Source organism: Lissotriton vulgaris, chromosome 4_1 (genome assembly GCF_964263255.1).
Source record: "Lissotriton vulgaris chromosome 4_1, aLisVul1.2, whole genome shotgun sequence".
NCBI lineage: Eukaryota > Metazoa > Chordata > Amphibia > Caudata > Salamandridae > Lissotriton > Lissotriton vulgaris.
The window spans coordinates 1,096,330,877-1,096,355,027 of NC_141691.1; the positions used below are offsets into that span (position 1 = coordinate 1,096,330,877).

Sequence of the window (24,151 nt, forward strand, 5' to 3'; positions counted from 1 at the left end):
CGCACGCTGTGAGAGTTGTTTCTGCAGCTGTAATGGGAAATCATTAAATGACCCCTCGGAACCCATGCCCCGAACGGACCCCGCCGCCCCCTCTGGAGAGGAGGACCCCTCCTGGCGCCAGTGCTGTACGGGCAAGTGTGCAGCTACTCCTTGGTTGCTCTAGTGCACTGCCCCTGGTGTTCATGCCCACATCCCGGAGGGACCACAGCACAACAGCTGGATGGGCTCGTGTGAGCAGGACTGCCTCAGGCAGCACGTTGTGGAGTGGGAGGCGCTGGCTGCTCGAGGAAGCCGAGTGTCCCAGTGCACTACCACTGATGTGTATTACCACCTCCCGGAGGAGCCACAGCACCAGAGCTGGTCCTTGCCTGGGCACAGGGGGCCAGTGTCGGAAGCTTTGTTATTTACCGCATGGGGCGCTGGCGACTCAAAAGGCTGGGTTGCAGTGTGTCTGGCCTTTGCTTTCTTTCAATAAAGCAGCCTTTTCCGCAACAGCAACGCGCCAAAAGCGGTCCCTCAGTCCCCCTGCAGCAGCTGGTGGCGGCGGAAGTGAGAATCCGACACTGCCACTCACGGTGACGTTACCAAAGGAATGCAGAGACCACATCGTGACATTTACAATACAATCCCATTAGAGCCGCTAGGTGTCTTTAGTTTCAGAAACATTATCTTGCAGAGACCCGCTTCCTGCAGCATGATGCGCGACAAAACAGCGAGTCTGCAAACAAACTGTCCCGCGGGGGGAGGGAAAGTGAAAAAATGCGATGTGCAAGTTGTAGGCACGCCGTGAGCGTGCACATCGGCGTGTCCTGCGGCTCGTGCCCAGTGGAGGCGCCTGCGGTCTTCGCCGCTGTCCTTGAGTGCACCAGCCTCCTTTGGCGTGGTTCCATGGCTTGTGTGGTGACATCACGGCGGGGCTGCCTCCCTTGACCACGCCCCCTCCCGCGGCTCCGTCCGTCCCAGGGTCCAGTTAAGAGCATGTAAACCTTGTCAGAAAAAATGGCGGCCCCGGCCGGGAACAGGAGTGCGTCCTCTGGGTTGCAAGCGTCCGGCGGGGACCCTACAGATGCCCCGCTGTACTTCCTGTACGGTGGAGGCGGATTCCAGCCCGTGCGCCCGCAAGACGGACGTAGAGCTCAGGAACTCGACACCGAGGACTGCGCCGGGGGTCAGGCTCTCACTGGAAGGTAAGAAGCAGCGGCGCAAGCGAGTCTGCTGTGCCCGGGGAAGCGTGTGGCTAGGGGGAGCACTGAATTGTGGTTGAAGAGCGATGGCTGCTAGAGGGGAGAGCAGACATGGGGACTGTGTCTCTGTGTGTGCGCATGGGGATAGCAGACAGCGGGGACTGTCTCTCTGTGTGTGCGCATGCGTGTGTGTTGGAGCTTTCCAGGAGACAGGAGATGGCCATAGCGTGCGCGTTCTCGAGTGCGCAGCCCGTTCCAATCGCCAATTTTGGGATGCGCGTGGCCAGGTCCTGTCTCCTGGAAAGCTGAGTCAGTGATAATAGGTCTCTGACGAGACCGCGCTTACGCGCGGTTAATCGCCACGAGACCTAAAAACGAGGGTTCCAGCTAGGAAAATAGATTGGGCACTCCTTACTGCTTGTAAACAAAAGAACAGGGAGAGGCCTTCCCTGATTTCTTTACTCACTTTGAGGAAGTGTTCCATGATTTTAGTGGACAAGATACATCTACACCTACAGGTGCACATTTATTTGTGGATAGATTTGTGGGAAATTTGCTTCTGAGATATCAGTTCGCTTAAAGAACTCTGAAAGCACATGGGCTTCAGTGACTCTAAAAGTTATATTAGATATGGCTCAGTATTACCAGAAACAGGTTACCACTGAGCAAAAACGATAAGAAGGAAAATTAAAACAATTGAAAACTAAGGTGCTGATGGTTCAGGCCTATGGACCCCAAGGTCGAGGCCGTGGCCAAAATTATGGTCAGATTTATAGACAAATGCTTCCAGTAGGCCACCGTGTAGACAAACTCCACTAGGGCTAGATCAATGTGCTTATTCCAAAGAGAAAGGACATTGGCGTTCTGAATGCCCTGTTTTAGCTGCTGGTGGAAGAGGAAGGGGACAGGTGAATAATAATCAAGGGACTTCAGCTCCCCGACAACAGCCCCAGCAGGTTCAAGCTCCAGAGAGGAATAGGTCAGGAAATTATTTTGATCAGCGAAATAATCAATATTCTATGGAGGATTGGAAATCAGAGGAAACTGTGGGAACACATTTTGCCTTGGACAGAGTAGGACAAGGATGACCAGTTGAGATACAAGTAGATCAGTCAGGGCCCTATGTAATAGCAACAATACTTGGGCAGGGCTCAAAACGTATTGAGGCATCATCAAAATTGGATATCAAACATTTTTTGGGCCCTTGCCTGTCGCGGGTACTTGGGCCTCCCACACGAGTGAGGCACCATTTTTATCGGGAGACCTGGGGGAACGCTGGGTGATAGGAAGTTTGTGTCAACCCAGTGATGCCACAACTTTCCCACAGAAAAATGTGCGAAAAAAGTGATTTTTTTTCAGATAAATTTGAGGTTTGCAGGGAATTCTGGATAAGAAAACGTTGGGGGATCCACGAAAGCAATACCTCCCTGGAATCCCCCGGGTGTCTAGTTTTCAGAAATGTGTGGGTTTGGTAGATTTCCCTAGCTGGCCGCCGAGCACGGGGCCAAAAACCCAGGTGATCCCCCTTGCAAAACCAGGCCGTTTTGTGATAAGCAATTTTGATGTCGCCTCAATAAGTTTTGGGCCCTTGCCCGTCGCGGGTACTTGGGCCTCCCACATGAGTGAGGCACCATTTTTATCGGGAGACCTGGAGGAACGCTGGGTGGTAGGAAATCTGTGTCAGCCCGGTGATGCCACAACTTTCCCACACAAAAAGGTGCAGAAAACGTGATTTTTTTCAGCTAAATTTGAGGTGTGCAGGGGATTCTGGGTAAGAAAACGGGGGTTCCACGCAAGCTATACCTCCCTGGAATCCCCCGGGTGTCTAGTTTTCAGAAATGTGTGGATTTGGTGGGTTTCCCCTGCTGGCAGCCGAGCACAGGGTCAAAAACCCAGGTGACCCCCTTGCAAAACACAGGTCATTTTGTGATGGGCAATTTTGATGTTGACGCAATACGTTTTGGGCCCTTTCCCGTCGCGGGTACTTGGGCCTCCCACATGAGTGAGGCACCATTTTTACCGGGAGACCTGGAGGAACACTGGGTGGTAGGAAATCTGTGTCAGCCCGGTGATGCCACAACTTTCCCACACAAAAAGGTGCAGGAAACGTGATTTTTTTTCATCTAAATTTGAGGTGTGCAGGGGATTCTGGGTAAGAAAACGTTGGGGGTTCCACGCAAGCTATACCTCCCTGGAATCCCCCGGGTGTCTAGTTTTCAGAAATGTGTGGATTTGGTGGGTTTCCCCTGCTGGCAGCCGAGCACAGGGTCAAAAACCCAGGTGACCCCCTTGCAAAACCAGGTCATTTTGTGATAGGCAATTTTGATAGGTCCCAAAAACCACAGGTAGGCACATTGCTAAAAAAAAGTCGGAGCCTAGTGGGCTTTCTGCCACCCTGGGGGGGAAATCGGGGAAGGGGGGTTTGTCCTGGTATGCCCCCAAGGGGGGCAGGAAGACTGTGGCTAGTTTTTGTGGGGGGAGGGGAATTGGTATGACCATTTTGGGCAGCCCCCATGCATAAAAAAAGCCAGCTTTATCACTGGCGCCTACTGGGCTTTCTGGCCTCTGCCCTCATCTGCCCTCCCAGGGGGCAGAAAGACTGAAATTTTTCTGGGGGTGGGGGTATTGTCATGCCCATTTTGGGCAGCCCCTACACGAATAAAAAAAAATCCCTGGTTTCTAGTGGGATTCTGCCCCCCCCTCTCCCCCCCTGGGGGCAGATTTGGGGCTACAGCTCCCAACTGCGCCCGGGGGGGGGGGGGGCTGCAGAAAGACTGTCATTTTTGTGGGGGGTGGGGGCATTGGCATGCCCATTTTGGGCAGCCCCCACCCTAATAAAAATTGCCCCCCAAAAATCCCAGGCATCTAGTGGGCTTTCTGTCCCCCTCCGGGGGGGGTGGGGGGGCAGAAAGGCTATAAAGGTGGCGTGGGTGTGGGGACATTGGCATGCCCGTTTTGGGCAGCCCCCACCCTAATTATATTTGGCAACAAAAAATTCCTGGCGTCAAGTGGGGGGGGGGGGGCAGAAAGGCTGGATTGGTGGCGGGGGTGGGGGCATTGGCGTGCCCGTTTCGGGCAGCCCCCACCCTAAAAACATGCACCCCAAACAATCCCTGGGGTCAAGTGGGCTTTCTTCCCCCCCGGGGGGGGCAGAAAGGCTGTAATGGTGGCTGGGGGCATTGGCGTGCCCGTTTCGGGCAGCCCCCACCCTAATTATATATGGCAACGAAAAATCCCTGGTGTCAAGTGGGCTTTTTGCCCCCCCGGGGGGGGGGGGGTAGAAAGGCTGTAATGGTGGGGGCGGGTGAGGGCATTGGCGTGCCCATTTCAGGCAGCCCCCACCATAAAAAGAAATGTGCCCAAAAAATCCCTGGTGTTTAAGGGAGAAAGACTGAAGTGTGCTAATTTGTTTATGGGGGGAGCGAATGCCCTTGCCCAAGGGGCCGCTCCCCCCTCCCTGGTGTAGTGGGTGGATCCCTGCTTGGGGATCGCCCTACTGGGGCAATCCCCAAGCAGGGATCCACTGGTAAGGGGTACCTCTGGAAAGGGGAGATTCTCGCCTTTTTAATGATACCTCTCCTGTCTTTATACGTGCTCAGGGGGCTGAGATAGCGCCCTGAGCACGTAGAAAGTGAAAATGAAATGAGCCTAAAGTTTCATTTCAGTTTCTGTGAAATGACGTCTGCACCACGTGCGTGCTGATCGTCAGTTCACAGAAAAGGTGGGGGGCCTCGAGAGCTGGGGAAACTCCTGAGGCTTTGGGGGAGAAAAAGAAATCCCTCTGCTGTCTGCAGCAGAGGGATTTCGTGTCCCTGTCCTCATGATGTAATGGTTCCGTCATGAGAACAGGAGCACCGATGCTCATGACGGAACCATTCCGTCATGAGCATCGAAGGGTTAAAACCTTCTGGTGACTTGGTCTTCTAGCCGCGCCACAGCCTTCCCATAATTCTCCAGAATGACCGTGTACAGATCTATATGAACCCAGACTCTCAGGTATTTTACAGGGGTTGTTACTCCAATCTAAGGGGAACTCAACTGGGAACTGCTGTGTTGCTGGGGTTAACGGTATGATAACAGACTTTGTCCAATTAGTGCAAAATTTAGCATAATACTCGAAGTGGACATATTCTCTGACTAGCGCAATTAGGTGAGTGACAGGGTCGCGGACATACAATACCATATCGTTCGCATATATTGAGATGCTTATCGGCCCAAGTCTAAATCTGAGGGCTGATTCGATGTGTTTCCGTCAGATTTTGCATGCTTGTGGCTCAAGAGTTAAGATAACCATTAATGGAAACAATCTGCATCCCTGCCATGTGCCTCTGCCAATTCGTAATGGGGATGCCACTGTGCCATTTATTTTTATCCGTGCACTTGATTCAGTGTAAAACAATGTCATCCATTTTATAAATGTTAGGGGTTGCTCATTCACTGCAATACCCCAAAGAAGAAAGCCCACTCTATAGTATCAAACGCTTTGGCCGTGTAACGCAGCACTGCCACAGCAGATATAGAGGGGTCCAACTGGTGGAAAAGAGTGAATATGGTGCGCAGGTTAAATGTCATCGATATGGTGGGCGTGAGCCCGGATTAGTCTGGTAAAATTAGTGTATGTCAAATTGGCTGTAACCTAGTGGGCAGAATCTTAGCTAGTATTTTAGCATCAGTGTTGATCATGGAAAGTGGCCTATAGGAGCCACATTGATCTGGAGACATTTTTTCTGGCTTCAGCAATTAATTAAGCAAGGTTTCTCTCAATGTAGAGGGTAGCAGACCCTTATTGTACGCTTCAGAGTACATTTTATGCAGATGTGGTGCTAGGAACATTAAACTCTTTGTAAAACTCTCCGGTCTGCTCGTCTGTACCCGTAGCCTTGCCATTACGCAACAACCAAATTGCCTCTTGGATTTCTTTCGGCGTGATAGGTTGTGATAAATATTCCCACTGATCCAGGGATAGCCATGCAAGTGCTATATCATCCAGATACTCTATGATTTCCGGCTTCGTAGCGGTCATGCGTGGCACATACAGATCGATGTAGAACGCCTGTAAAGTTTGTACAATGGAGGGTGTGTCATAGCATAGTCTTCCTTGGGTTTCCCTTATCTGTACTATATGGGTGGGTGCCCAGGGGGTTCTAAGTTTATTGAGAGGTGTGGCCAGGTCGTCCTCCTTCACCGTAGGCTCACACCTCCTGGTGCAGGTTCAGATATTTAATTTCCCGGTCTGCTATTTCCTGGTACGCTGACATTTTATCCCTAATGTCTGCTTGAGTCTCTTTTGTAGGTGTCTCCTCATAGCGTCTCTTCAAGCCCTAAATGTCCCGTTCCAGCCCCTGCAGTTGCTGGCATATGTCCTTCAGTATTCCTCCCTATTTGCCAATGCAGACTCCTCGTATAGTTACCATAAATGTCTCCCACAATATATCTGTTCCCGACATGTGCCAATATTGTATTAAAAAAATTAGGCCTTTACTACCGGCAGTGCTTGCCCTGTTCCTTCCACACTCAGCTCTGTCGGCCTCGCCCTCAGCAGCACCGCTCAGCAGGCACCTGTTGCCACCAACCCTAGCAGCAGTCTCTGTCGGTCCACAATTGCACTCTGCATCTCAATCACTTCGCTCTCAATCCTCTCTACCTTACACTGTATTTCGAGCAAGGATTGGCATCGGTGCACAGGATAATTGTAGCATTTTAAACTTGGCCGGCAGAGCTGCACTAAAGTGCGGCCATCTTGCAGCGGGCTCTCTCCTCTTCCATTTTAGGTCTCGCCTGAGCCAGCGCATGACTGTCTGGCGAGACTTAAAGTAAGGGCTTCAGAAAATGCTACCACTGTGGCGATGAGCTTGCGGTTACGCGCGCAGGCGCGCACTTCCGTCATGGCTCATTAAGTGCATCGCTCTGCGATCACTTACACTTTGACGGGCGCAGCTGAGGGCAGGATTTGCGGTTCCCTCCAAGCAGCGTCCCCATCACCATGGCAACACTGGGTCGGCTGACAGTGCTGCACTCTGTTATGTTTTGTTAGAGGGCTCTTGTACAGAGCGCAACTCACCCGGGGGCATCTCAGCGCTTACTTAGAAGATCACAAGGAGGCGGTCAGGATAGAAAGACATGTGCAGGAAAACAGATTAGAACAGAAAGGCCTTAAGTTGTTTCCTAAAGACCAGATAAGAGGTGGATTTGCGTAAGGCCTCTGGTAACGAACTCCAATACTTGGGGGCAACATATGAAAAAGCTCTGCCTCCCGTGCGGTTAAGACGGATACGGGGGGGTGGAGTCTTCCAAAGGGCTGAGGAATTAGACCTAAGATTGCGGCCAGAGACCAGCTTGCAAAGCTTCTTTTGCAAATAACAGGGACCCATTCCCTTCATTGCTTTAAATGTAAGGCAGCAAATCTTGAAAAAAGATATTTTTTTCACTGGAAGCCAGTGAAGCTCTCTGAGCAGGGGAAGTGAGGGGGACCCAGGGGGGCGGTTTAATACCATCCTCTCAGTCGTATTTTGGATCACTTGAAGCTTGCCAAGTAGGGTCTCACCTACTTCTGCCATTAACGCCTTCCCGTAGTCAAGGTGGCTCATAACCATCTCCTGGACCACCGTTCTGCGATGTTCTAGCGGCAGGTAGGGAAGTATCTTACGTAGGAGGCGAAGGCTATATTAGCAGGAGCCTATAGTGTTTTTGATATGGTTCTTCATTGCAAGCCTTTGATCCAGTTGCAATCCCAAGCTTTTTACTGAGGAGGTAGGAATGGGGGCCTCTCTCAACTGAGATTGCCACCAGTCGACCATCCAGATGTCAGAAGCTTTGCCAAGGATCATGAGCTTGGTTTTTCTGGGATTAAGTTGGAGGCAGCATTCTGTCATCCACTTTGAGATGGCAAGCATTCGCGCTGAGAAATGCAGTTTTTCTTCTTCAGGATTGGAGCCCATTGGGAATAGCAGCTGAGTATCGTCAGCATACGACATTATTTCGAACCCATATGGTTGAACAATTTTGGCTAGGGGAGCCATATACACGTTAAAAAGTGTGGGGCTAAGACATGAGCCCTGAGGTACCCCCTTGTCAAGCAAGAATTTTTGGGACATGAACGGACCCAGCGTTATGGTTTGCCATCTATCTGATAAAACAATTTGTAAGCCATTTTAAAGCTAGAGCCCTTATACCACACTCAAATATTCTCTCCACTAGCAGTCGATGGGAAATAGTATTGAATGCTGCGGAGAGATCCAAGAGGATCAATATCGCTGAACCTCCTGTGTCGAGAGTTTGTCTTATAGAGTCGGTGACAGCCAAGATGGCTGTCTCCATGCTGAAGCCCGGGCGGAAGCCCGACTGTGAGGGGTGAAGGATCTTATTGGATTTTAAGTAATAGCTGAGTTGCTTATTTATTGCGGTTTCCAATATTTTACCAAGCAAGGGAAGCAGGGATATCTGTCTATAATTGCCGAGGACTTGAGGGTCGGCAGTCTGTTTCTTAAGGATAGGCCGGACATAAGCTTCTTTCCAAACAGCGGGAATTGAACCGGATAACTTTGAACAGTTAAAAAATGTTGTATTTCCGGAGCACAGGGGCAGAGACAGATGGGGGCAGAGACAGATGGGGGCAGAGACAGATGGGGGCAGAGACAGATGGGGGCAGAGCCCGATAGGGGCAGAAACAGACAGACATAGACAGATAGAGGCAGAGACAGAGATAGAGACAGGGACAGAGAGACAGAGAGGGAGACAGAGGGAGGGGGAGCAGGACCAGACATAGACAGGGCCAGCAGAGACAGGGACAGACAGAGAGGAGGAGACATAGAGAAGGAGACAGGAGTAGACAGAGAGGGAGAGAGACAGAAAGGGAGGGAGACAGAGAGGGAGAGAGACAGAGAGGGAGAGAGACAGAGAGGGAGGGAGACAGAGAGGGAGGGAGACAGAGGGGGAGGGAGACAGAGGGCGAGAGACAGAGGGCGAGAGACAGACAGAGTGAGACAGAGGGAGAGAGAGGGAGGGAGGGAGACAGACAGACAGAGTGAGACAGAGGGAGAGAAAGGGAGGGAGACAGACAGACAGAGTGAGACAGAGGGAGAGAAAGGGAGGGAGACAGACAGACAGAGGGAGAGAGAGGGAGGGAGACAGACAGACAGAGGGAGAGAGAGGGAGGGAGACAGACAGACAGAGGGAGACAGTGGGAGAGAGAGGGAGGGAGACAGACAGACAGAGGGAGAGAGAGGGAGGGAGACAGACAGAGGGAGAGAGAGGGAGGGAGACAGACAGACAGAGGGAGAGAGAGGAAGGGAGACAGACAGACAGACAGAGTGAGTGAGTGAGTGAGTGTGAGAGATGTGTATGCCTGGTCTGGTAGCTCAGTAGACAAAGGCGTCTGTTGCAGTGGCCTGTGTTCAACTTCATGGTCAATTTGTTTTTGCTGCTCTAGCCCCGCCCCCTCCCCCACTGACCCCGCCCCCACCAGGGCGGCCCTCGGCCACAAGCCACACTGCAAATTTGGCCCCCAAGAGAAAGTTTGTGAGTACCCATGGTTTAAGGAGTCCACGATACCAGTCCTGCGGTCAACCGGTTCCATAATTATTGCCGGCAAAGGGATAGGATCAGCAAAGAGTCTCTCCATCCGTAGGAAGGGAATGTCAGCCCCACCGTGGATCCAGGCATGGAGTTGAGCTCCTTGTGCCGCCCTATAATACAGTTCGAAGTCCGGCGCACCCAGACCCCCCAAATGGTACGGAAGTGTGAGCACTCCCCACTGGACCCTAGCTTGCTTACCTGCCCAAGCCAGTTTTAACATAGATTGCCTAAGCCTGTGGAAGAAAGTGCGCGGTAGCACCAAGGGAATGTTCGTAAAAAGGAATAGGAGTCTAGGCAGGACTACCATCTTCATAATGGAGATACGCCCCATTAAGGACAGTGGAGGCGGCACCATAGATCTACATCGTCTTCCAGTCTAGGGATGGTCGTGCCATAATTTTCTCTGAATACAATGTCAGCATCGGTATGAAGTCTGATGCCCAAATATCATACAGAGTCCACAGTCCATTGCAGCGGATATTCCATAGCAAATTCAGTAGTGGCTGGCGTAAGGGGGGAACACAAGTGATTTCTTCCAATTAACCTTCAGCCCCGACAACGCCCCAAATCGAACCACTTCCCTGATAACTGAGGCCAAGTTGTTCTCAGGTTCTCTCACATACAAGAGCGTGTCATTAGCATAGGTTGATACTACTATTCTATACGTCGGAAATCCGATAGCCTCATTACCATGATACTCCTGCAGGGCGCAAGCTAAAGGTTCCGCAACCAGAGCGTAAAGCAGCGGGGATAGAGGACAGCCCTGCCTGCTGCCTCTAGAATTATTAAAGGGGGCAGTAACTAGGTCACCAATTCGCACACGTGCCATGGGCTTGTAATATAAAGTCCCAAGCAACTGCAAAAAAAAAACGACCCAAGCCCCATTCTGGTCAGCACCTGCTTTAAAAACGCCCACTCCACCGAATCAAATGCTTTTTCCATATCTAGAAAAACGGCTACCGCTTTATTTTCCTGGTGGACCTGTTGCATCGCGCCGAACACCGTACGAATATTATAAGTTAAGTTTCTGGATGGGATGAATCCCGCCTGTTCCGGAGCAACTAGGATATGAGACATCAGAGCAAGTCTAGTAGCCAATATTTTAGCGAATAATTTCATGTCCACATTAAGAAGTGAGAGAGGGCGAAACGAACTACATTCATCCAATGCCTTACCCAGTTTAGGGATGGCAACCAACATGGCCTCCCTCATAGATGAGGGTGCGGTGCCCGTTACACACATATCGTCAAACAGGGCCGCGAGGTGAGGGAGTAATTTCTCTAAAAACGTCTTGTAGAAAGCAACTATTAAGCCATCAGTCCCCGGGGCACTACTAGCTTTCATGCCGCCCAAGGCCTCAATAATCTCATCCCTCTCTATCGGGTGCATTAGGAGTTCCCTGCGCGAGTCTGGAATAAAAGGGAGTCGTATATGCTCTAAATACTCCGCCATCTGTTCTTCGGACCCTGCAGACCGGGACTTGTATAGATCTGCATAGTACTGTCGGAAGCGTTCAGCCACTGCCACCTCCTCCGTCAATAACTCACCGCTCTCCGCCTTAATTTCAGTTACCTGAGTCCTACCGCGCCGAGCTTTCATCAGTCGTGCCAGAACAGACCCCGGCTTTTCTCCCTCACCATATGAGCGTATCGTAGCATACTTGCCCAAGTGCTTCACTTCGCTATCAGCAGCAACATCATATTTCTCAAGCAGTGACTTAATCGCCCTATCTAAAGTCTCATCGCCCCCAGCGAGCCGCTGCTGTTCTGGGTTTTTTAATTTACCTTCTAGTTCAGCCAGAGTCTTTCGGATAGCCTTAAGCACACCCGAATGCTTAGCCATTGTAATACCCCTAATAAACACTTTAAACGTTTCCCAGACAGTTTGGAAACTATCTAGTGAGTCAATATTGGTATCAAAAAAGGTTTCAATGGCGTCAGCCATCTCCTCCTTAAATACTGGATCTAATAAGGAATATGGAGGGAATCTATCTAGGTCCGGGTCTCTAACCAAATTAAAGTCCTAACAACTCCCCCCCATATCCTCCCCCCCCCCCCTCAGGATCCTGGAGACCCCATATTGGGTAATAATCCAAGCAATGTCCGCAAAGTATTCAGGGCAGTCATAGTTGGGTCCGTATATATTAATGATGAGTAGGCCCAAGCCCCGACTCCCGCACTTAGATATGACATATTGTTGTAATTTACTTCTATTGTGGTATCTCCCGTCACCCCTCCCCTTTCCACCCTCATGGTATGCCCCTTCACCCTCTGTGAAGGCAATGTTAGAACGTTGGCATATTGAGCTCCTGTGAGTGTTCTGGCAAGCCGGGGGCACTGTTAGTTTAATCCGTTAAGTAATAAAGTATTACTTCTTCAACTGATTGGACCCTATTTACTACATTTTGGTGGCGACGAGGTCCGGAGGCTGTGTCAGGGACAGCCAACCTGTTAAGTGCCCTTCCCTGAAGTTATTGACGCTTGACAGGAGTTTGACGGAAAAGTCATAAAGAGACAATTTACAAGTGAGAGACTTTGAAATGGATTGCTCGGTGAGTGCTGGTGCGCAGCTGGTGTCACAGTAGCGGAATAAATAAAGTAAAGACTGGTGCGAGCAGTATATAGAAAGGAAGATTAATTAAAAGAAAAAGAAAATATTCTCACAGTTGAGAGCTAAACCATCTGTCCGACTGTTACTCCGACCAGCATTATCAGTGAGAACTGTGCTAAGGTATCTGTCAGCACTAGTAAGCAAGCAGAAGGGCTCCTTCTCTTAAGCAATGTAATTCTCTTTTCAGCGCTACGAGAATCCTATCTTAAGGCGAGTGAAACTGATCAAGCGTTTGAGGTGTCCCGATTCTGGGAAGCAATGGTCTCAGGCAGGAGCGACGTTAATTCAACTCCGCAGCGACGCTCTAACCGAGCTAAATGGGGCCGTAATCCATTTTATTGAGGTTCTTTCATTTTTGGCTGATCTTAATGTTGTGGAATTACCCTCAGAAGCGCAATCTAGCCGTTTTGGAAGGAGGCTTCCTGTCAGTCTGGGAAGCTGCGAGGAAAGCTTTGATCAAAGTAACGTCTTCGACATCTCCGTGTGTGAAGGAGTTTGAGAAGGGAGGTTGTCAGTTCCTGCGCACCAGTTCTAATACAGAAGGAAAGATAAAAGCTGACACTGTGAGGAGAGCGCTGTTTCTCTTGGCCGTGACTGAAATTATTTACAACAGGAAGTTGACGCTCACAGGTGAAAGACTGAACTGATTAGTTTGTGAGGGAAAAAAAACATAACCAGCAATAAAAAGAGGACTAACCCCTCCATGCAGAGAGAAAGAGGACTATATATCCTTTGTTGAACTGTATGTGGTTTGTGGTTGAAGGTGGTATGCATAACTTTCTTCATTTCTCCAAGGTAAAGCTTCAGACTGAAGTTAAAAAAAATATATATATATATATTAGCTGGGCTGAATAAAATCTAGGAGGAAACTTGTTTACCTTTCTTAGCTGTGGGGCTATCACCTTTAGGTAATTCTCTCCTTCATTTTTGTTTTAGTTTTTGGAAATTAGCGGGGAACTAGCTCATTGTTTGTGGTTCCCTCCTACATATGGCAATGGCGGGGGCAGGTATGAGTCAACCGCCACCATTTCTTAATGAGCTAGGGGAGCCTGATATCCCATGGAAGAGATGGGAAGGTATTTTTAAGTCTTACCTCATAGCTATTGGCGGGAGTAATTATAACAACGTAAGGAAACAGCACATATTGCTCCATAATTTAGGAATTCAAGGAAGGAAAGTTTTTGAGGATATAACAGGTAGAATGGTGGATGATCAACAGGAAGAGGTGGAAGGAACTAATGTATATGATTATACCCTAAGGAAATTAGAAGAGCATTTTAAAGTTAAGTTGAACGTAGTGTTGGAGAGACACAAATTTTACAAGAGGGTGCAAAAGAAAGAAGAAAGAGTAACATCGTATGTGGCAGTTTTAAGGGGTTTATCCGCCACATGTGAGTTTGGGGCACTTACTGATTCTATGATTAGGGACCAAATAGTGAGGTGTACAAATGACCCTAAAATTTAAGAAGAACTGTTAACTAGAAATCCTGACCTAGAGGAGGCTCTTAACATAGCAAAGGGTTTGGAGCACACAGCATCTTGCATGAAAGAGATGAAAATACTGGATGGAGCTAACAGTGAAATGAAAGATGGAAAGGTTAATGAAGTAGGAGAAACAGTTTGTAAGGTGGGTGAAAAATACAAAGTTAACCAACGTGGAAAAAATGAAGGATTTCATTGTTTCAAACGCGGACGCACTAATCATCTGGCAAACAATTGGAAGTGCCCAGCTAGAAATGTTGTTTGTAGAAAATGTAATCGGATGGGGCATTTTTCTAAAGTATGATTAACCATGGGCCAAAAAGTAAATGCTATTGAAAATGTTGAAAGAGAGGATGAGTGTGAGAAAACATAAATTTTTCAGGTAGATGATGAAAATGTCAATGATGATAATATTTACCCCACGTGTGAAATTACCCTGGATGGAGAAAAGTTCAAAGTTTATGCTGACTCATGCTCTCCTTTTACTCTTGTTGACAAAAGTATTTTTGATGAGAAATTTGCTAGGCACCAGGTAAAACTAGAGAAAGCTGACATTTGCCCAGCGGGTTACAATAAGGGACGGATCCCCTTAGAAGGCATGGCGAAAATGAGGATCTCTTTCAAGGACAGGCATACTGTAGGCAAGGTTTATGTAACTACAAAGGGTTCCAGTCCTGGGGTGGAAGCATCAAAAGGAGTTAGGGATTAAATTAGATCCCAACAATAGAGAGCAGGTACTCCTGGTTGAACCTCCCAAAATTGCAGAAAATCTAATCTCAGAATTCAAGGATGTGTTTAGTGAACAGCTGGGCGTACTTAAAAACTACATGCACAAAATAATCCTTAAAGAGGGGGCGGTACCTGTAGTGCACAAGACCCGATCCATTCCTTTGCGCATGAGGGAGCCATTAAAAAAAGAATTGGAGAAGCTGGTCAGCCAAGGTGTCATCACGGAAATTGAGAGCTCGGCATGGTTGGCTCCAATCGTGATCACGACCAAGGATGGGGGAAGTAACATAAGACTCTGTGTCGATTTGAGAGACTTAAATGCCAACATCCAGGTGGATAGATATCCCCTGCCGAGGATAAACAAAATGTTAAGCACCATCCAGGGTGCGAAGTTTTTTAGTGTCCTGGATTTGTCTTCGGCATATTACCAGATCAAGTTACACCCGGAATCTCAGTCCTGACAGCTTTCACAACCCCATTTGGAAATTATAAATTTCAGAGGATGCCTTTTGGCTTGGCCTCCGCAGCTGCAGCTTTTCAAAGAGTGATGCAACATATTCTAAAAGACTGCACAAAAACAATGTGCTTCCAGGACGATATCTTAATTTATGGAACAAATGAAAAAGAGCACAATGACAACACGAAAGGAGTTTTGGAGAGACTAAACGAAGTTGGGTTCACCACGAGGGCTAGCAAGTGCAAGCTAGGTGTGAGCTCTGTGGACTATCTTGGTCACACGATCTCGGAAGAAGGCATAAAGCCGAAGTGTGAGCTGGTCAACGCGGTGAGAGATGCCCCCACTCCGAAAAACAGAGAGGACGTCATGTCATTTTTAGGATTGGCAGAATACATGGCGAAATTCATCAAAGACTTTGCCACGAGGACGCATCCTCTAAGAGAACTTATCAAGAAAGATAGCAAATTCAATTGGGGACTGGATAAAGATACAGCTTTTACCAATATAAAAGAAGCTATCATAAAGGCTGCCTACATAGGAAAATTTAATCCAGAAAAAGACACCATAATTTCTACAGATGCCAGCAACAAAGGGATTGGAGCGACATTGGCACAGATGATTGATAACAAAGTCAAGGTGATAGCATTTGCATCCAGGACGCTCACAAATCCGGAAATCAACTATTCAACAGTAGAGAAAGAGGCTCTCGCCGTCTTCTGGGCTATCAGGCATTTCAAATTTTACGTGTGAGGTGTTCCCTTCGAAGTGCATACAGACCACAAGCCGTTGATTTCTATGTTCACTAACAAAGACATGGAGAACATGACCCCCTGTATTGCTAAATGGGTTCTAGGGCTGCAAGGCTACAATTTCAAAATGGCGTATATACCTGGTCAACAAAATAAATAGCGGATTTCCTATCCAGGGCGCCCATCAATGGTGAAGCTGAGGAGGAAAAGGTTGAAGATTCTATCTTGCAAGTGAATCTAGCAGCGATGACCAAGGAGGAATGGGAGGCACACATGGAGCAAGATAATGTTTTAAAGAGTGTGAAGAGGCATATCGTGTCGGGTTGGCCAGACAGATGCAAAGATCTTGATGTGAAAATCCAACCCTATTGGAACGTAAGGGAAAACCTTTCAGTGGAGGAGAATTTCATTCTAAAGTCTGGAAGATTAGTACCACCGGAAGGGTTGAGAAGCCAGGTGATTGATTTAGCCCACGAGGGTCATTTGGGCCGCAGTCTCAGCTGGGCAAGACTACGCTCGGAGTATTGGTTCCCAGCCATGGATCGGGACATGGAGGACAAAGTAAGAGACTGTTTAGCATGCAGTTTGAGTGACAAGTCAAGAGTAACGAAACATGCACCCCTGAGCCCAGTGGAGGTTCCCAAGGTACCATGGGACAAGCTTGGTTTTGATATTGCAGGTCCCATTCAAGGAAAGAGACCTCAGGATTGGTATTTGTTGGTGTTAATTGACTACTACTCCAGCTGGATTACTTATAAGGTGGTACATAACATTATCACCAAGTCGCTCATCAGTTTCTTAAAAGAGGTGTTTTCAAGAGAGGGTATTCCATCTAAGATGGTAACGGACAACGGAGTTCAACTGGTCTCGGAGGAGATGAAAGAGTTTCTAAAGGACTATTCCATCTCCCATGTTCGTACCCCACTATATTGCCCAAAAGCTAACTGTAAAGTGGAAAGAGCAAACCGCATGCTGAAAGAATGCATACAACTGGCCAGCAAGTCAGGCGTAAACGCGGATGATGCAATCAGGGACATGTTATGGGCGTACGACACCACGCCCAATGCAACTACAGGACATTCACCTTTCGAGCTGTTGAGAAGAAGAAAAGCAGGTTCGAAATTAGCTCCAGGCTGGATGGGGAAGAACACAGAGGTGGAGATTGATCAGGAGGAAACGAGTAAGAAGATTGAACACAAACAAAATAAATACAAGGAGTGGTATGACAAGAAGTGGGGAGCAAAGGAGAAGAACTTTGGGAAAGGACAGAGTGTGTACATCAAGAAGCCCGTAAAACTTGCCACGAAGGGTGACAAATTCTTTCCCATGGGAAAAATCAGGGAAGTTAAAAGAAATGTGGTGGTCATGGAAGATGGAAAGATGTGGAGTCAGGACCAGGTAGTTTCAGTGAGAGGAAGGGAATACTCTGTAGAGGAAGGCAGGTCAGCGGAGGGCAACAGCAGGCAAATCGAGAGGCAGTATAGGAAAAGTTATAGACAAAGATCCTCTCCGCACTAGCACAGACAATATAACATGAATTGAAACTGTTCCACCATTTCCTGTTACCATTGCTTAATATGCGGGGTCTTCTGCGTAAGACCTGGTCATGCTGTGTTTCTCTTTTCCTTCTCCCCGTAACCTCACCCTCCCGTCTCCTCTTTCCCTCCCTCACCTCACCTTGCTTCTTTCTTTTTACCTCCCTCCTTCTCCCTGTTGCTCCAAGCTCTCTTGTTTCTTTTCCCCTTAGGGAGGATGATGTGTTGTAATTTACTTCTATCTCCACGCTTGATCTAAATAGGCGTGTAGAGACTTTCCTTGTTGTGGGATCGCTGTTGTGCTTCTCCCTCCCTCCCTCTGCCCCCGGTCAGCTCTCGGTCGAGTGTAGACACCGAGAGCTGGTTGTTGACAACTTTGGCGGCCATATTGAGTGGGGGTGCGTGAGTGACGCGCTCTAGCAGCGCTCATAAAGGGCCAGGGGAACTTTTGTTCTGATTGCTAACAGCTGCTCATTTCCCTCCTGAGGCGGAAGCCGGGAGGTCTCTGTCTCTTTCCTTTTGCACATCGTGCTCAGCGCTTGAATCACTTTTAAACTGCTCGAATTTTAATGCACATTAGTTTATAGCGCCAGCATCTCCACGCTTGATCTAAATAGGCGTGTAGAGACTTTCCTTGTTGTGGGATCGCTGTTGTGCCTCTCCCTCCCTCCCTCTGCCCCCGGTCAGCTCTCGGTCGAGTGTAGACACCGAGAGCTGGTTGTTGACAACTTTGGCGGCCATATTGAGTGGGGGTGCGTGAGTGACGCGCTCTAGCAGCGCTCATAAAGAACAGCCATGACTCCGCGCAGCGGACGCGGTCAGCGGTAGCGCTCAGCGGACGCGCCGGATCTGCGCCGGAGTCGTGCCAGAGTCATGCCCGTCTGTGCCCGTCCGAGCCCAGACGAGCACAGGGCCAGACACTTTGCCGCTTTCACCAGGTACCCCTCTCACCTATTCTAGAGAAGCACTACATCAGTTACGCTCCCTGCCACCTTCATACTGCTCCCTGTTCAATACGGGTCCGCCACCTTTTACTCATTGCGCCCTATGCCACCCCCCTAATCCAGCACTTGGAAAACACATAATTCGCCTCGGACTGCTGAACTGCAGATCTCTGCCTAGACACTCGCTTGAGGTGAATCTCCTCATCCAGGAACAGGAGTTAGACATCTTGTTTCTCGCTCTCAACACCGGCCGATTCCCAGGATGCTACCAAGCCACTCCGAAGCACACCCACGGACCCTTCAGCTGCCACGCCTGCAAGTTCACCTGCATCCGGACCTGCCTCGCACCAGCACCAGCCAAGTCGAACACCAGCAGCACCCACCTCAAGTGCATCCTGCTCAACACCCGCTCCGTCCACAGACACGCCATCGAACTCTGGAACCTCCTCGACACCACAGCTCCTGACGTTGCCTTCCTAACGGAGACCTGGATGAACGCCTCTTCAGCTCCCGACATCGCCATCGCCATCCCAGAGGTCTACAAGATCACCCGGAGGGATCGCACCGCCAACCAGGTGGGAGGAGGCATCGCCATCATCCACAGGAACACCATCCGTCTCACGACCAGCACCGACAACACCCTGACCACCGCCGAACACCTGCATTTCCAGATCCACACCGACCCGAAGACCACCCTCAGAGGCACCCTGATCTACCGACCCCCGGGACCACGCTCCCAATTCAGCGAGGACATCGCCGACTTCGTCAGCCCGCATGCCCTCCCCTCCGCTGACTACATCCTCCTGGGGGACCTCAACTTCCACCTGGAGAACAACAACGACCGCAACACCAGCACCCTGCTCGACAACCTCACCAATCTTGGACTCAAGCAACTGGTGTCCACCCCCACCCACCTCGCCGGACACACACTCGACGCAGTCTTCTCATCCAGCACAGACATCGACTTCAGCCACGCCACAGAGCTTCAATGGACGGACCACAGCTGCGTCCACTTCACCTTCAAAAGAACGAGGACCCACCACTACCAGCAACAGGCTGCCCGCAGAAGCTGGAACAAGATCACAGCCGACCAGCTCGCCACCTCACTGAGCCAGCACCCGCCTGCCAGCTCAGCGAACCCCAGCCAGGCCGCCGTCAACCTCACAAAGTGGATCAGCAACTGCGCAGACGAGCTCGCCCCGCTGAGGATCCCGCCCAGCAGACCCGGCAGCAAGAAGGCCCCATGGTTCACCGACGAACTCAAGACCTCCAAGAAGAACTGCCGAGCCCTCGAGAAAGTCTGGAGAAGGGAACCAACACCGGACAACATGACCACCTTCAAGCTTGCCACCCGGAAGCACCACCAGCTGATCCGCGCTGCCAAGAAAACTGCATTCAAGGACCGGCTGGACAATAACGCACACAACTGCAAGGAACTCTTCAACATCGTGAAAGAGCTTTCCAACCCCAGCGCAGGAAACAACGACATCACCCCATCGCAAGACCTCTGCAACTCCCTCGCCTCATACTTCCACAACAAGATCGCGGACATACACAACAGCTTCGACAACCAACTAACGCACACCAAGACCGAACAACCACCCCCACCACCACCGTCCACGCCTGGACTCCGATCAGCACCGAAGACACCATCCGCACGATGAACTCCATCCACTCCGGATCGCCGACCGACCCCTGCCCTCACCACGTCTTCAACAAGGCCGACGCTGTCATCCCACCCCACCTGCGAGACATCATCAACACATCCTTCGACACCGCCACCTTCCCTGAGAGCTGGAAGCACGCCGAACTCAGCGCTCTACTCAAGAAACCCACAGCGGACCCCACCGAACTCAAGAATTACCGCCCCATCTCGCTCCTCCCGTTTCCAGCCAAAGTCATCGAGAAGACCGTCAACAAGCAGCTGGCCGCCTTCCTTGAGACGAATGGATCCCTCGACCCCTCGCAGTCCGGCTTCCGAGCCAACCACAGCACCGAGACCGCCCTCATCGCCGCCACCGATGACATCCGAGCCCTGATGGACAAGGGAGAAACAGCGGCCCTCATCCTCCTAGACCTCTCCGCGGCATTCGACACTGTCTGCCACCGCACCCTAGTACAGCGCCTCAGCAACGTCGGAATCCAGGAGAAGGCTCTGGAATGGATCATCTCCTTCCTCGACGGAAGAACACAGAGAGTCCGCCTACCACCGTACAAGTCAGAGGCCACCGAAGTAATCTGCGGCGTCCCTCAAGGATCCTCGCTGAGCCCCACCCTGTTCAACGTCTACATGAGCCCCCTCGCGGCCATCGCACGACAACACAACCCCAGCATAATCTCCTACGCCGACGACACCCAGCTGATCCTCTCCCTGACCAACAACCCCGCCGCCGCCAGAGCCAACCTGCACGAAGGGATGAAAGAGGTAGCCGAGTGGATGACGACCAGCCGCCTGAAACTGAACTCGGACAAGACGGAGGTCCTCATCCTGGGCTCCTCACCCTCCACCTGGGACGACTCCTGGTGGCCTCCCGTCCTGGGCACCGCACCCAAACCGACAGACCACGCACGAAACCTGGGCTTCATCCTGGACTCCTCCCTCTCCATGACCAGACAAGTCAACAACGTCTCCTCGGCGTGCTTCAACATCCTACGCATGCTACGGAAGATCTTCTGGTGGATCCCCACCGAGACCAGGAAGACCGTCACCCAGGCCCTCGTCACTAGTCGACTGGACTACGGCAACGCCCTCTACGCCGGTACCACCGCCAAGCTCCAGAAGAGACTCCAGCGGATCCAGAACGCCTCAGCCAGACTCATCCTCGACATCCCACGAACCAGCCACATCTCCGGACATCTGAGAGACCTACATTGGCTCCCCTTCAACAAAAGAATCACCTTCCGCCTCCTCACCCACGCACACAAAGCCCTACACGACCAAGGCCCGAGCTACCTCAACAACCGAATCAACTTCTACGCTCCCAAACGCCTCCTCCGATCAGCCAACCACGCCCTCGCCGCCGTCCCCCGCATCCGAAGAGCGAATACAGGAGGAAGGTCCTTCTCCTACCAGGCCGCCAAGACCTGGAACTCCCTCCCGACCGACCTGCGCCTGACCCAAGACCACCTCTCCTTCAGGAAGAAGCTGAAGACATGGCTGTTCGAGCAGTAGCGGCACCCCCCTCCCCCCAGCGCCTTGAGACCCTACGGGTAAGTAGTGCGCTCTATAAATGTCTTTGATTGATTGATTGATTGAACAGAAACATGGCTCACACAGGGTGCTGAAGCAGATATGGTTAACTCCCTCCCCCCTGGCTTTCTTATTCTTTCACAGGATCGGCCACTTGGTCGAGGAGGAGGCGTAGCCATTCTGTACAAGAACTCACTGACCTGCAGAATTCAGAAAGGCGAAGTGGAAGACTGTGAGAGCTGTAAGTTCTCATTTCAAGTCTCACCCACCGTTACCATGTCTGGGCTGTTAGTCTATCGCCCCCCAGGAAAGATGGGTAACTTTATCAGTTCTCTTATGAAATCGGTATTGGTTGGTGCTGCCTCTGCGACAAACTTCATCGCCCTGGGAGACTTCAATCTCCACTTCAATGACCAGGAAGAGCGGCTGGCGACTGCCCTCTTATGTGACCTTAAAACCTATGGAATAGACCTTATAAATTTAGATCCCACTCACAATAAAGGCCACCTGCTAGATCCCATCTTTGCCAATATTTCCACCATGAAAGCAGCCCCCCCTATTCCTCTGCCATGGACGGATCATCTTTTGATCCCCTTCACCTGGGAAACTAAACGTGAAAGCATCCCCCCCTCCAGTGTTGGTGCACCTGACAGACCATGGGTCAGGCTATCAGTGGAAAATTTCACTTGCAGCCTAGAAGCCTCACGTCCTCCTCTTTCACAGGATCCTATCTCAGCTGACGCAGACCTCTGCAGGTTGATCTCTAACACTTTAGACCACAGCTTTCCAAACTGTGTGGCGCGACACATTACTGTGTCGCGCCCCATATGTAGGTGTGTCGCGATGTGATGATCTGACCCCTGCCGGCAATCGGCAGAGTCGAGCTGCAGGGGCTCTGAAGAGGTGAAACAACAACAAAGCCCTATTAATATGCACCAGGTCTTTAACGACCTGTGAAATGCTCGGGTGCGGCTGTGAGCGGGCCTGGGATGCCACACACGACGGGGGGGCTCTCATTTTAAACAAATCCCCTGGTCTGGATCTTTTTCTACAACTTGTGCTCTGTGAGGTATCATTGATGGCAGCAACCGCACTGAACATGATCCCCGAGCTAATTCAGCCCAGTTCCATACAGAGAGCTGCACTCCTAAACTCCAAGAAGCAGATTTATAGCGCCTTGACTGCAGAACGGTGCACGTTGATTTACACATCGCATGTAAATTACGTTTCCAGATTTTCCAATCATGCAGGACGTAAAGTAGCAGATTTAAAACGCCTATGCATTACTTCCCAAGTCATTGAAATTACCTCATTCTGATGAATTATGTGTGCCTCTGAATGTGAATGTGAGGCCTAATCTCGGTCTGATTGGCTTTTCTCAACTCGTTCATCCCTAAACAGCACACTATTTAAAAATGTTTAGTTTCTCTGGTCATTCTGCAGTCTTAGTAGCCTCCTCATTTGGAGATTGTTTCTCATTCTACTGCAAAGTCCAGAAACTTGCGCCAGCGCCAAGAATTTTTTTGGTGTATGTGCAATATATCAATACGGTATAACATACCAGAACCTTCAGCGCTCTCAGATCTCTCGTGATGTGATTTCACCCTTAAAGCAAGTCAGATGCCTCTCTTAGACTTCAATGACATCGCCGGTCTTTCCTCACTTTTCACTTGTTCTGTTATTTGTCACTGATGTGCCAAAATTTCATCTAAGTTGTTGGAAGGCCTTGTCAAGCCGAAAAAGACGCTGCTATGGGAGCAGAGTGTTATGCTGCATTATTACCCCCCCCCCCCCCCCAAATATCAGTGATTTTCATTTCGTGGATAGGGTGGTTGTTCCACACTTTGCAGTTTGTTATGCAAAGGAAGAGTGTTCACCTACTGAAGTTCGGGACCAATATCAGAGAGCCCCCCCCCCCCCCCCCCGAAAAAAGCATTCAACCTCATCCTCATTCCTCCATGAGGGCCCAAGAGGATGGGAATCATGAATGTCCATCAAGGGTAGTCTGGCATGCCCTTGGTACCCCTGGTCTAACCTGTCATGAAGGCAGCACGAGGAACATGACATAAACAAAGGTTACCAAGGTTACAGAAGGCTTTTTTAATGTCTGTGTGGGTTGTGTGTTTGGGGTTGGTGTGTCTGTGGGGTGTCTGTGGGGTGGGGTGTCTGTGGGGTGGTGTGTCTGTGGGGTGGTGTCTGTGGGGTGGTGTCTGTGGGGTGGTGTCTGTGGGGTGGTGTCTGTGGGGCGGTGTGCCTGTGGGGTGGTGGGGTGTGTGTGTGGGGTGTGTGTGGGGGGAGTGGGGGGGGTGTGTGTGGGGTTGTGTGTGGTGTGGGGGGTGGTGTGTTTGTTGGGTGTGTGTGTGGTGTGGGGTGTGTGTGTGTCTGTGGGTGTGTGGGGTGTGTGTGTGTGTGTGGGGTGTGTGTGGGGGGTGGTGTGTGTGTAGGGGGTGTGTGTGGGGGGTGGTGTGTCTGTGGGTGTGTGGGGGGTGGTGTGTCTGTGGGGTGTGTGTAGGGTTGTGTGTGTGTGGGGTGGTGTGTGTGTGGGGTGGTGTGTCTGTGTGGTGGTGTGTGGGGAGGGGTGGGTGTGTGTGGGGCCCGATCCCACCATAGGTGGTTCTGGCTCGCTCGCTGCGCTTCCTCGCGTTACCGTGTCCCCAAATTTTTTTTGACAAAAAGGTGTGTCACCAAAATGAAAAG

At 50.5% G+C, this 24,151-nt stretch overlaps 1 long non-coding RNA gene across 1 annotated transcript in view; it reads right to left on the bottom strand.

Moving 5' to 3' along the window:
• The window catches only part of LOC147722913 (uncharacterized), a 143,799-nt gene that overhangs the window by 36,170 nt on the left and 83,478 nt on the right, over nt 1–24,151 (bottom strand). The gene's annotated exons all lie outside the window — the stretch shown is intronic.